Consider the following 12,765-nt stretch of genomic DNA (forward strand, 5'->3'; position numbering starts at 1 on the left):
GGTCTGCCATTCACCATCACTCTTCAGGATGCTGATGAATGTGCTGACAGACAAAGGCTAATTGGCAGACTGTACGGAGTCAGTTTTTGATGACACAGTAGAAATAATAGGAGACAGAGCAGGTAACAAAGAAAGTTTAGAGGGAATAATAATAGAGAGATAGACAGAGAGCATTTCATGCAAGGAGAGCACGCAGTCTGAAATACAGCAGGAGGGAACTGCAGGGCCCCAGAAATGCACGAAAAAGAAAAGGAAACAGGTAAAGGAGAGCTAAGTCTGCACTTAGTGCTGCTGCAGCAGAGAGGGAGGAATACTCTGATGTGAAGGTATGTTTGCAACTGCACTTTCAAAACTGCTGTGGTTCACTGCAGTGTTTGCTTAGGGTTCCTGAGCCAACAGAGCAAACCTGAACCCATTCTCATGAACGTCTGGACTTGCTGTGCCTTTCATATTCCATCCTGTGGGATCGATAGGCAGCAGTTCCACCTGATTTTCACCTTGAGAGTTGGGTGCAGACACTTGTTATGAATGCCGGCACTCACTGAAGTATTTTGTGGGGCATTCATTGCAAGCATAACGACAGCTGTGTTTCTGGTGAGGCCACTTCTGAGTGGGCCCTTCTGAGAGCACGGAGTCCGTGGGGACGCAGTCCCACCTGCACGTGCTGAGGGCTGGAGCTGTTTGTTGGTGCGGTCCCTCTGGCACCAGCTCCAGGATGGGGGCTGGAGAACAACTGCCACACAAACACCCGAGGGAGGAATCTGATGTGAGCGCCACCTGAGAAAGATGTTGCAAAGTAAAGCAAAGCCACTATTTTGTCCACAGACAGTTCTTTGCAGCTGATTGGTAGAGGATTTCCTATGCTTAACTCTGTAATTAGAAGAAGATTGGCAGTCTCTAGTGCATTCTCCCATTAGAAGCCTTGTATGTATTTCCGAAGCTGAATTTTGAGCCTTAGAAAATGAGTCTGAAATGTTGGCTAACATCAGTCACCGTTTACCCACTCCTCTAAGCTGAGGATATGTGCCTGTACATCTAAATGTGTTGTCCATGTAAGTGCCTACCAACAGAAACACGGGAGGGTTTACCTGCTCGGTCAGCTAATGGGTGTAGCTGACTGAAGAAGAACATGTGCACTTCAATCACTGGAGCCTGTAGCTGAAACCTTTCGCCTCGGTTTTTAAAGGGAGCCAGAGTGCTTGGCTGCTCCTTCCCCGGCATAATCCCATTGAGCCCGGCAGGCTGCGGCCAGACAACGTGTCTGCACTGCTGACGGCGAGCTTCCATCAGGGATTTGGACATCTCCCCGATCTGAACTCCGCTTGTAAATAACTGCAGGTGAAATATGCACCCGTAATTACTGTTTTCCTCACAAAAATGTTGGCATTTGATCCTTCCCTTTCTATTTTTTTCTTCATTATAAAGCACAAACATGAAAAATATACCATCATACACCGCTCCGTGCGCAGAGACATTTTACCCTTTAAGCCTCAAAAGGAATATCATGCCCACGTAAATGACCTAATTACTGTGTGTGCGCTCATCATGTCCCAGGTCTGTGTGCAGATATACACATAAAGGCAATAGCAGCTTTGGGAAATAACCTTCCTCATTATAAAACAGCCATATACATGTTCTCCTGTGTGTAAATGTGTGCTGCTGACCGAAATATAATCACACGGCCTTGCTGATGGGGTATGGCAATGGATGGGGAGTATGTGTGTGTGTGAAGGAGTTTGGTAAGCTATGTCTCCTAAATCACAGAGAGCATCAAGTCAGTGTGAGTTAGCCTCCTAAAATCTGACCTTCGTGTTGCCTATAATCGTCCTTAAGTTGGACCGTTCATTGGAGAGCATAACGCTCTGCCATAAAGACAACCCGTGCACTTCCTTTTGTTCTGCCAGTGTCCGCAATCCGGGGAGCTGTTGTGAACACAGCAGTTGCTGTTGGCGGAGGTAGCTGAGCAGTTGTGTCTTTTTCTCCTCTCTTGGCACATGAATCGGCGTTCTAAAAATTCACCGTAGTAATCACAAAATGCTGCTGCAGAGAATGACTTGATAAAACCTTCTGAGATTTCATCCTACCTCGTCCCTTTGTTTCATAACTAGAATGAGTATAATGAATGCAAAAACTCGGTGAATAGAGCTCAGCAGGGCCTACTTTTTTCTCATGACTCCTGTGATTATAATAATTTGATTTTATAGGTGTCTATCCTAAGACCCCAGCTAGGGAGCAATCTTTACTGAGTCATGAACTTTCACATCATTAAATCTCTCCACATTTATTTTAAACATATCAGAAGTGTCAAATAACTTTAGATGTACTAAATTTTATTTGCATTGGGTGAAATGAAGTTCAGCCACGCGGGAAAAGAAATGGGATCGCTTCCGGAGCGCTCAGGAGGGCGGCTCTGCGCTCGGCTCTGTGCCATTCGCCCCATAGGGCGGCACAGCACGTCTCCCATCTAGGCCAGGACACGTGTTTACAAGGATGGGAATCCGAGTAATTTCCTACCCGTCTGAAGGGAATATGAAGGCCTCCTGTCAGTGGGAGGCGTATTATTTATGTTCCTTTTTTTATTATTGTTGTTGTTGATTTCAAAAAATATTTCTTTGTTGGTTCAACGCTGACTCCCGATAGAAAGTGATGAAATGCCCAATATGTTAAAAAACCTTATCAGTAAATCAGAAGCAGAACTATAAATTTTGGCTTTTGAAACCGAACTGACTGTTGAGGATCATTTTGCTCCTGAAATATTACAGCAGTGATCAATTTGCTGTAAAATTAAGCAGTTTAGCTCTGCAATCTATAGATGGAAAACATGTTGTTCTTGAGCAAAGTTTATGCCCTGCCCAAGGGATAAATTAAATTTTATGGGTAAGACATGCATTATTATATGCTTATCTGTTTAACATATCATTCTTTTCCACATCAGTATTATAAATATTTTTAATCATGCATTTGATCTCTTGTGCAAACAGTGATATGGTAATTCCCCCTGCCCCCCTCAAAAAATATGACCAAACACAGTTAATTCATCACAGAACAGGGGAGAATATTCTAATCTTCCTGAGAAATATGCTGAAGATGAAGGCAGAGGCACTTAAAATTGGGGCTACTTTCTAATCATGGGGTGGAATGCAGTCTTCCTGAAGGAGAGGTGTAGCTACATTGCCCATCTTTAGTGTGGCTGTTATTACTGAGTATTTCTAAGTCTCCAACCAGAACCAGGGGCTGCAATCTGAGACAATTCACTTTAAAAGTTAGGGAAAGCAGTGAATATGCGCCTTTAATAACCTTGTGACCAGTTCTGTACATTGCTGATGGTTTCCTTTGAAAGGTATGGACTGGAATCAAAGCTCCTGAGCGGCCGCCGGGTGCCCTCCAACCACTGGCCAGGATTGTCAGTCAGCTTCACATGTATTTTTGTCTTCTTCCACTAAAGGATAAAGAGGGCAGATTCAAACCCCATTGCTGGTTAATTCATATGGCCAGTTTGAATGGGAAGAGTAAACAGCACGGACGTCTTAACATAGCTATCTATCTGCTCACCAGTTGCCTTCAGCATCTGTCACGATGCTGCCATCGTGAATACTCCATGTCATGTTGTTCTGTGTGGAATCTCCCCCATATGCAATTCTGAGCTGAATTACATGAGATTCAGCTAATTTCATCTGGAACTGTACAACTTCTTGACAGAGCTTTGAAAATCTAAAGCATGGGTCCTTGCAGTGTTACCTGCATGGCTGACAACCCTTCTCTGCCCTTACCACCAGTTTCCTTTCAGTCACACATATCATCAGTCTTCTGCCTTTTGGTGCCTGCGTACCACTGACATTGTTCCCAGTCCTCTCAGTCTGCTTTGTTTCTTACATTTTATTTTCTGTAGCATATGCTGCCATGTTTTATCCAACATGACTGCTTTAAACACACACATCTTAGCCCGTAGTTTAGTCCATCTATAATACGTTTCCATGTGAATAAACTTCTTTCCATTTAAGGTGAGTATCTTAATTTTAAAAAAGGGGAGGGGAAAGACAAGGGATGGGGAGGGTGGGAGATGCACCTTCCTTCAGGGTGAGTCCCACCCCGCCATGGAGGAGGTGCCGGGCAATGCACTGCAGGACACAGGTTGCCTCATCAGGAAGATGAGCATGGCGGGGATGAGCTGCTGTCTGCACTGCAGCACAGTGGGGATCCACCAGTTGATGTTTTGCAGTTCTTGGGAGTTGTAAAGAGCCGTTCAAGTGCTGAGTGTTACCATTGTTTCATCCAGCTGCTTTACGCTCAAAAGAGCCACTATGAGGAGCAGTGCTAAGGTGTCCCTTCTTATCGGCATTCTCAGTCACCATGAGGGGTCTCTGCACTGTGTGTTCTTCTCAGAGTGCTGCTGAGATGGAATCGCTGTGGCTGTACAGATGGGCCATGCACTGACTTCCGTGGTAATTTGTTACAACCTTCTCTGAGAACTGGGCTGACTTCCCAAAGGGGCAGAGAAATCCTTCCTGCTCCTCCCTGCCTCTCGGGCGGAATGAGACAGAGGAGGTGGTTCTGGACTCCGATATCTCACACAACTCAACTACACTTGATTATTATTTGCTTCTCGCAACCTGAAAAGAAACCTACTACCAGATTTGTCTGTCTCAACCCCGCTGAAGCTGAATACTTTCATACATATGTATGGATAGCTTAAGTTTTTATGAGCATAATTTGGGCTTTTCAAAATACTGACACAATAACAAAGCAAAATTGAGACACGCATGTAATTTGAATACTGATTTGGTTTTATCTCTTCCTGGTGCTGGCACTTTTGATGCTGCTCTTTTCCATTCCATCTCCTTTCTGTTCTGATTTCCCAATGAATGGAATAAGCTGTGAGTGCACTCACTGCTTCTACCAACCAAATATGGAACCTGAAGAAATGTGTATCTGTGACCTCCCGAAGAGTTTTGGACAATTACTCATCTGCTGTTAGCTCTGAGTTTTCTTTTGACTTCTTAAAGATGTGTTCCCCATCTCCTTCTCCAATAGGAAAGTGAGCACTGTCAGACAGCTCTCACTGTGCTTCTTGGCATTTTCAGTAACATCAGCCCTGATTTTTATGTGCAGCCATGCAGCAGTGCAAGGAGGTCATTGCAAAGGATGCCTTCTGCCTGCACCTCTGGGCAGATGCCTGCAGTGTTGTATGCAGACTCAGGCCAGTGTTCACCTTAGAGTGAACAGAAGGCATTCCACCAACCATTTACTGGTTCACAACATTCAAGTCCACGTCTGCCTCTGATGCTGGGTTTTGCTGTTGTTAAAGGGTTCTCTGTGGGGATTAGGTCCAAGGAAGCTCTGCCATATCTCCTCGCCCTTTGTTGAGGTGTGAGAGTAGCAGGCAAAACCCCAGTCCCACCCCGTCTACATGAAAGCCCAGAGGCACCTCACATGCAGCTGCAGCCAGATTGGAACAGTTTAATGCTGTGGAGAATTTGGTCCTAAAAATTATTCACAGAAAGTACTCAGTGAATAATTTCAAAGAGAAAATTAAAAAGTGCTCAAGGGCAATCTATGAAGAACAGAAAAAGGGGGTTAAATTCACCTAATAAATTATTTGCAGATTGAATAATTCATGGAAAATACAAGCCACATATAGAAGGGTTTGATTCAGAATGTCAGCCTACTCTGCAAAGCGCAGCTACCTCAGAACCTGCCTCTCTCAGGCACCATGTTGGTGTGTTACCACAGCTGAGTTCCCATCTGGAGTCAGATGAGCAGTTCCAGCTTTGCGTACCCAATGCCCAGCAGCACTTGGTGTCGGAGGGATTTCTGCAAGGAAGGTCTTGTAAGTGGTTTATTCCACCCCTGTCTATTGTGGACTTCTTGCATTGGGCAGAAACTGGCGTACAGCTTTCTTCATAGCCATACTCCCAGCCTGGCAGATATTTCCCTGTGTTTAAACTTTCAGAATTTGAGCAGAGCTTTGCTCAGTTGTTTAAAGTTAAACACATACGTAGACTGTGTGCAGAACTACACATGTGTATCATATGCTGATTGCCTTATCATTTGACAAATTGCTGTGTCCTGGACCTGCAGACTTAAAACCACTCTTATATAAATGTAAATGAACATCTAAAACCTTCCTGAGAGCTGTTAAACTCTTGGCTTTGTCTCGTGGCAGAGAGTTGTGCTCAGCACAACACTTCTAACCATGATAACATTCTCAAAATGTTTATGAAAACAGGTGAAAGCATGAGGACATGCAACGGAAAGCCCAGCATTTTCATACGTAAAGTAGGCAACCAAAGAAGCATATGAGAATTCGTACAAAGAGATTTTAAAAGAAATTTAATGATAGACTTCTTAAACTCCCAAATCGCTGTCGGACAATATATATGTTCAAAAACCTATAAAAATATTTTAAAACAATGTATTTTCCTTTCCCTTGGCTGCCAAGATCTCCATTAGGAGGTTTGTGTTTCCTTCCAGCATTAAAGAATATCTCTAACATCTGTAGCAATGAGCGGTGAGGAGTGTCAGTTCTGCTTCGGAAAGAAGCGGTGCCATTTGGAAGGGGAAGAGGCGATGATGACTGCGCCTCTGAGAGCAGCCTGCTGTGCAGCAGGAGGTGTGCAGGGCCTCTTGCAGGGCTGCGCTTTCCGAGTTTGTTCTGCACACCTCTGAGGGACGCAGTCAGGTACGCAGGGCTTGGCCAGTGGGAAAAGCACTGCTGGGAGGTGCTGAGCCCAGCCTGCATGCTGCTGAACACTGCTTGTGTGCTCCCCTGCCTGATTTCCGGGTCAGAAATGTCATATGATCTGCAGAACTGACAGAGCCAGAGCAGTTCACAAACACTTCCCAGCAAAGTGACCTCGCCCTGAAGAAGGAAACACAACCGATTCCCACCAGGAGTTTGGAACTGTGCAAACAGTGCCCGACGTTCTGAGGGAGCTGAGTGTGATTCTCCTTCCTAACACTGCACCATCTCTGTTTAGCATGACGGCTCTCACAGATATTCCAGGTGTTCCCTAATTTTAAGTGGAAAATTCCCTTGAATTCTGCAGGAAATAAAGCAGCCAGGGGATCCTGCCCCATCCTTAAGGAGCCACGTAAACAGGCGTGAGTGACACTCAAGCTTAAAGACAACCAAAAGGGGAAAAAAATGACAAAGTTTCCAAAACCTTTTGGGTGCACCTCAGTCTCAGAGCTGCACTGCCCAGCTGTGCTTCCCTAGAAATGCCTGTGGGTGCCAGCAGTTGGGACAGCAGTTGGCAGTCGTAGCAGCAGAGGTGTGCACACGTATTGCCCACAAAGACACGGCTGCTGCAGGGGCTGTGCCTGCAGGGTTTGTGATGGGACTCCTGATGTGTGTCAGAGACAGAGGCTGAAATCCACGGTGGCTGAAAGGAAAGATAACGCACTGCTCCTCGACCTGAACTGCAATGGGAAGGGGGAAATATCAGTGTTAATCTTGCTACTCGAGCCTGAATCTATGTTATATTTTGCTTAACTTTTCCGGCTTGTTTGTAATTCTGTCTATAATAAACGTATGGCTTTATATTTATTATCTGCATATAGGCTGACTCAAAAACGTGAATTCATCCTTAATTATTTTTTGTGTGTTAAAGTTACACCCTCAGTGTTATTTTAACGTAGGGCTTTTTTGTAATGTAATGATATTTAATTTGCATTAGCACAAGTGACATACAATAGATCATGCTATTATCATGATTGATATCAGATGAACGGGCATAAATTCAACATTATAAATTGAGCCTATAAATGAAACTATTATTTTACAGGAATTACTGTAGTAGAAAGGCTAAGGACCCTCAAGTCAACCTTAGTCAAACCCACTCTTTAGACTTTTATATTTTATGCCTGCAATAAATGCTTTCGTGAAAGCCCATAACCGGCAAAAAAAAAGTCATTGGAAGTCTATTAATTATAATAATACCATCCAAAAAGCTGCGAGGGCTTATTTTTGTGACATCACTCTTTGATTTCTTACTGCCTTAAATTATCCCTTTGTTGGCTGGGTGAGGGTAACAGTCATACTTTTGTCATTAAATATAAGGAGTTTTAAAGCCTGATCCACCTTAGCTCTAATTGATATTGCTTTCATTTGGCAGATAGTGACCTGATTTATAATTTAAATATGCATCATTATGTGCACCTCTTCTGTATAATGAAAAAGCGAAGTTACTCTCATCTTTTCCTGCAATGTTAACATCAAGGAAAAGTATCTTTCTTTTTTCCCTTTTATACTCAGAGCCTAATTGAAAACTGTTCATTGAATTTCAACATGATAGAAAAGTCTTTTTATCTCTCAATTTGTCCATTAGCTATTATAATTGAAGTATCTGCTACACGGCTGAATTGATATTGTTCTTGTTTAAATTCTGGATTTCTCTAAATCTCCTATGAGGCATCAACTAAAAAAATGTGGGTTAGGAGACACCAGCTAACAGTGCTGCCGAAATGGGGCGTTAGGCGAGCACTCCACGTGTGTGCAGCTACAGAAAGTAGGAAGTCATCTAATTTTACTGGAGAACGTGTTGCATAATAATCCTAACAGCATGACCATAAGGTTTGCTAATTGCCACATCTGTTTAACGGCTGTCAGATGTTTGCCATATGCTGCCATCAATATTACAGCAGAGTACATTACGGGGAGTTTTATTGTGTTCGACTGTTATTTATTTGCCACAGACATTACTGCAGCCAGTGACGTCTATTTATGTTAGATCACTAATTATATTTTAAAAGCTGCATGTAAAATCCCTGTTTTCCAGCTTCCTTAGGCCCTATTTCTGATGATGTAACCAATAACTTTTTCCTTACAGATCTCTGGACTGATTTATAAATTTCTCTCTCCGTCTGGTAAATAATTCTTCAGTAGAATAACTTATTTATGCTGTTTTTGAAGGGTATTTCTGTACCCAAGTTAGCTTCTAATGGTGTTGTTTGTAGGAGCTCAGAAATAACTTTCTTTTTCAAAGAGCCCACTTCACCCCATGCTTTTTTTCAACGGTACACGGATCGTGGGTGGAAGATAATTCAGTGCTCACAGCTAGGGATGCTGGGTACCTTCATTCTAAGCCCAGCCTGCCCTGTACCCACCACATGACCTTGATTCCTTACAGGACCTTAATTCTCATTTGCCATTCTGTAAGCTAATAGCTTCTGCACAGCCGTACTGTACCTACAGAGCAGTACCTACAGAGCTCACCCATTGAACGCCTGTAGGGAGCACCAGGTGATGCAGCAGTGCTACCATTAAGGCACAGAAATAGGGCTCATCTCCGCTGGTCTTTTGAACATTCTTTCTTGCTTTCTTTAAATGACCTTTCAATCGGTCTCTGCATTGCTTTTGCGTTACATGTAGCTGCTGCAGCAGTGAAATAGGAAGCAGGGATTGACAAAGTGCAGACTAGGCAAAATATGCGTGATGTGATTTAATATGAGTTGATAGGTGTCACTGATCTCTATTATAAATAGACTGTGTGAATTCCATATGATGTATTATTTATCTATTGTAGATGCCTTTTTGTTTCATTAATAAAGCTGGAAATCAGACATATACGTTTCCAATGATGAGTTTTTGGCAATACAAGGCATCGTGGTATTTGTCTGCAATTGCTCAATTATTTTGATGATTTTCTTCTTCTTTCCCCATAAATGATTAATGCTTGAGATGTTTTCTCAAGATTCTTCTGATTTTAGCTCATTTGTCCAGCTGAAGTCTTTTTTCCCTCTCTGATGAAAGGAGATTACTGCAGTGTAAGGACGTACACTTTGACCTGAGCTGTAGCTCCTTTGGAGCGCTGTGCTGTAGCACACAGCAGAGGTCCTCTGACTGAGGTCTGTGAGGTTTGGTAACTCCAGCAAAACTCACATCAGCAATGCGCATTCAGTTTAAATCTGCTTCAAAGCAGAAACTCATTTGCTCTTGTTCTACCTGCAGTTAAAAACGTTCCCCAGGTATTTCTGTGCTTGAGAGTGTCCATCGCTGCTTACATAGGTAGGAAAGACTTCACATTTCAAAACCCTGAAGCGAGCCGTAAGAAGCAGCCAGCAGTGCCTCCTGCCTACTCTTTCTGAAGATGCTCAAGCCAAGATATCCTTGAGGACGTCAAAGCTTAAAACAAAAGGCAGAACTGGGGGTGGTGCCGGGCGCAGGACACAGCCCTCGGCCCTGGGGGGACAGATGGCAGCGGCACCGGCAGCGCTGCCCGCAGCAGGAGGTGCTGCGCTCCCCTGAGGTCTGCCTTCCGAGAACACCTCCATCGTAACTGAAATGCGTCTGCCTTCTGCATTTGATCTCCTTATTTTCTTCTCATATGCCTTTTTAATGCTGTTTGTAGCCATTTCAATTATGTGATTTCCTTATCTGTATACCATTGAGAATACTGTACAAGACTTTATAAACAGCTACTAAGTCTATCTGCCTGTCATTTGGTTTTCATTACGCGAGATAACAATCCTTCTCATATCTTATAAGAAGATATAATGTGATTGTTTCTAAACGGAGAGGGGAAAAAAGTCTAGTCTGCATTATACTTAGCCTGGTAGTGTTTGTAATGTTAGTGGTGTCAGCACAATCTCCGACATTTTTTCCTTGCTGTGGTCCGGGAAGAATTATCTCTCTGTTTTTTTTTGTGTTTGCTGCTATCTACTCTTTTTCTCCATTTTAGACACAGTGAGTTTCTTATCTGGAGCGTGGTTACGTGGCCACGGATTTGCCTGTATTCAGTCTGATCATTCCTAACTGTTTCGTGGGGCTGATACACTGAAGGGAAGGATGAGAGGCAATTGTCAACAGCTCACTGTATTAAATATGGATAGATATTATTCATGTAATTTGACAGTTCTTGACTTTCAGCTGTATAATGACAGTGAAACGGTAGGAATTCCAGCAGCCGAACTTCTGTCTTACTTCAAGATAAGCTTATCAACTGTAGCCTGAATCCATTCAACTCATAAGCAGATCAAAACTCATGTCATGCTGAACTGCGGCACTGATTCCTGCTTCCTACTATTGCTTTACTTGTCCATATGGTCTTAGTTCTGTTTGCCATCTTACAGTTACTTTGAGAGGTTTTTGGGAGACCGACTGTCTCATGTATTTGTTCAGCACCTTGTACAGTGAAGCCATGGATCTTGCTCAATGCCACCAAATGCCCAAGTAACATAAATACTATGTAATGAAGTGATAATAGATGATGGTCAGCCCTTGGGTTTTCTTCTCTCTTCATCAGTTACACACTTGAATTACAAAGAGTGGTTGCTTTGTTTGGTCTCCCATTTAACATGAAACAACACCCTGGAGTTTATCTTATGCTATTTATCCCAGAACTTCAGTGGGATCCCTGCAAATATGCAGGAATTGTGCATTTCTTTCACCATTTGTGCAGCACGGTGTGGCAGCTGCAGACTAAACAACGTCTTTAGGTTAAGGATTGATCAAGTGTCTGTGGAGTTTCCATGCTCCATTACGTGCCTTCCAGATTACAGCACTGCTTCCAAACCGGTGGGATTTGGTGGGGGAGGAATGGTGCGTTGTAGAATTTTTGGCAGCCAAGCATTCAACTCCAAAATAAAAAAATAAAAAATATTAATACTTAAAAAAAACCCCTTGAGTTGTAACAGCGAATGTGAAATCTCTCTCCTGTCATCTCCACCTTCATTTTCTTCTCTGCCAGCTCACTGGAGTTTTATCTCATGGGCTGTGAACTCCTCCAGGCTAGGCCTGTCTTCCTGGTTCTGTCTGTGCAATGAAGAGCATAAGAGCACATAAGAACATACAGATGTGGTTGCTGGCTCGGGCCGTGGGCTGGTGTCCTATCTGCCATCAGCCTTCATCCGCCTGCCAGTTTTTCCATCATCCAACCTCCTGCTGGAAATACGGCATGCTGATGGGAGCCAATCGCTGCAGACTTCACCAGAACATTTTCCAAACAGTTATGTTTATTAATTCATCATTGATGTGTTTTTCTTCTCCCAATTCTTCTGCTCTCTCCTCCAGTGCCCTGCTGAGCAGCGGCAAACAAAAAATGATCGCTATTGGAATAAGTGATGATATGGAAGTTTTGCAATTTCTTAACGGTAAGAAATCCTCAGCTATTGGACTTCTTCTATAATATGTGAGAAGAAATACGACTCCAGGTTTCACTATGAAATGCATGCCTCAGTGGCTCAGTTTATGCATTCATAATTATATTTACAATTAGAAATAATGTAATCGGGAATAGATTTTTTTTTACTGGCTGACTGCACAAAATGAGTTGGGGAGAAAATGTAGTTTTAAGCCACGCTTTCTTCCCCACGGTTTAGGATCACTTAACCTTCATCTCAGTCATACATAAAGAGATGATAGGCTAATGAAGTCCATATGCAGCTGTATGAGATCTAAAGATTGCCGGGTCCATCACTGGGTTCCCTTCTGCACAGCAAAGCCCCAAATACGGAGGATGCAATGGCAGAAGGACACAAAAGCACTGCAGAGACTCTGCAGTTACGGTGTGCAATGGTTCCCTGTAAGTGCTTTAATTCTTTTATAATAGAAAAGAGAAGCTTTTAATGGAGAAGCAGAAGAGGAGAGAGTGCGAGGCATCTCGTAATGGAGGATCCAGGTGCCCTGATAGGCAGGGTTAGGGGGTGCTGTCCTGCAGTCTGTCTGCTCCTGGGAAGCCCTGAGATGTCAAAGTGGTGCAAAACAAGATTGTGAACCGGGTCCTGCTTGTTTTAAATGGAGGCTTCAGGGCAGCGCTGAGCTCAAAT

The 12,765-nt window shown here is 43.4% G+C and overlaps 1 long non-coding RNA gene across 3 annotated transcripts in view; it reads left to right on the forward strand.

The window, feature by feature from the left end:
• LOC101751795 overlaps positions 1-12,269 on the forward strand; it is a 230,344-nt gene extending 218,075 nt beyond the window's left edge. For all 3 annotated transcript variants that reach the window (XR_006931900.1, XR_001469592.4, XR_005841355.2), the window contains one exon: positions 1,187-12,269. This is a non-coding gene — a long non-coding RNA (uncharacterized LOC101751795). The remainder of the gene's footprint in view (positions 1-1,186) is intronic.
• Positions 12,270-12,765: the final 496 nt, after the last annotated feature.

Source organism: Gallus gallus, chromosome 20, assembly GCF_016699485.2.
Source record: "Gallus gallus isolate bGalGal1 chromosome 20, bGalGal1.mat.broiler.GRCg7b, whole genome shotgun sequence".
Classification (NCBI taxonomy): Eukaryota; Metazoa; Chordata; class Aves; order Galliformes; family Phasianidae; genus Gallus; species Gallus gallus.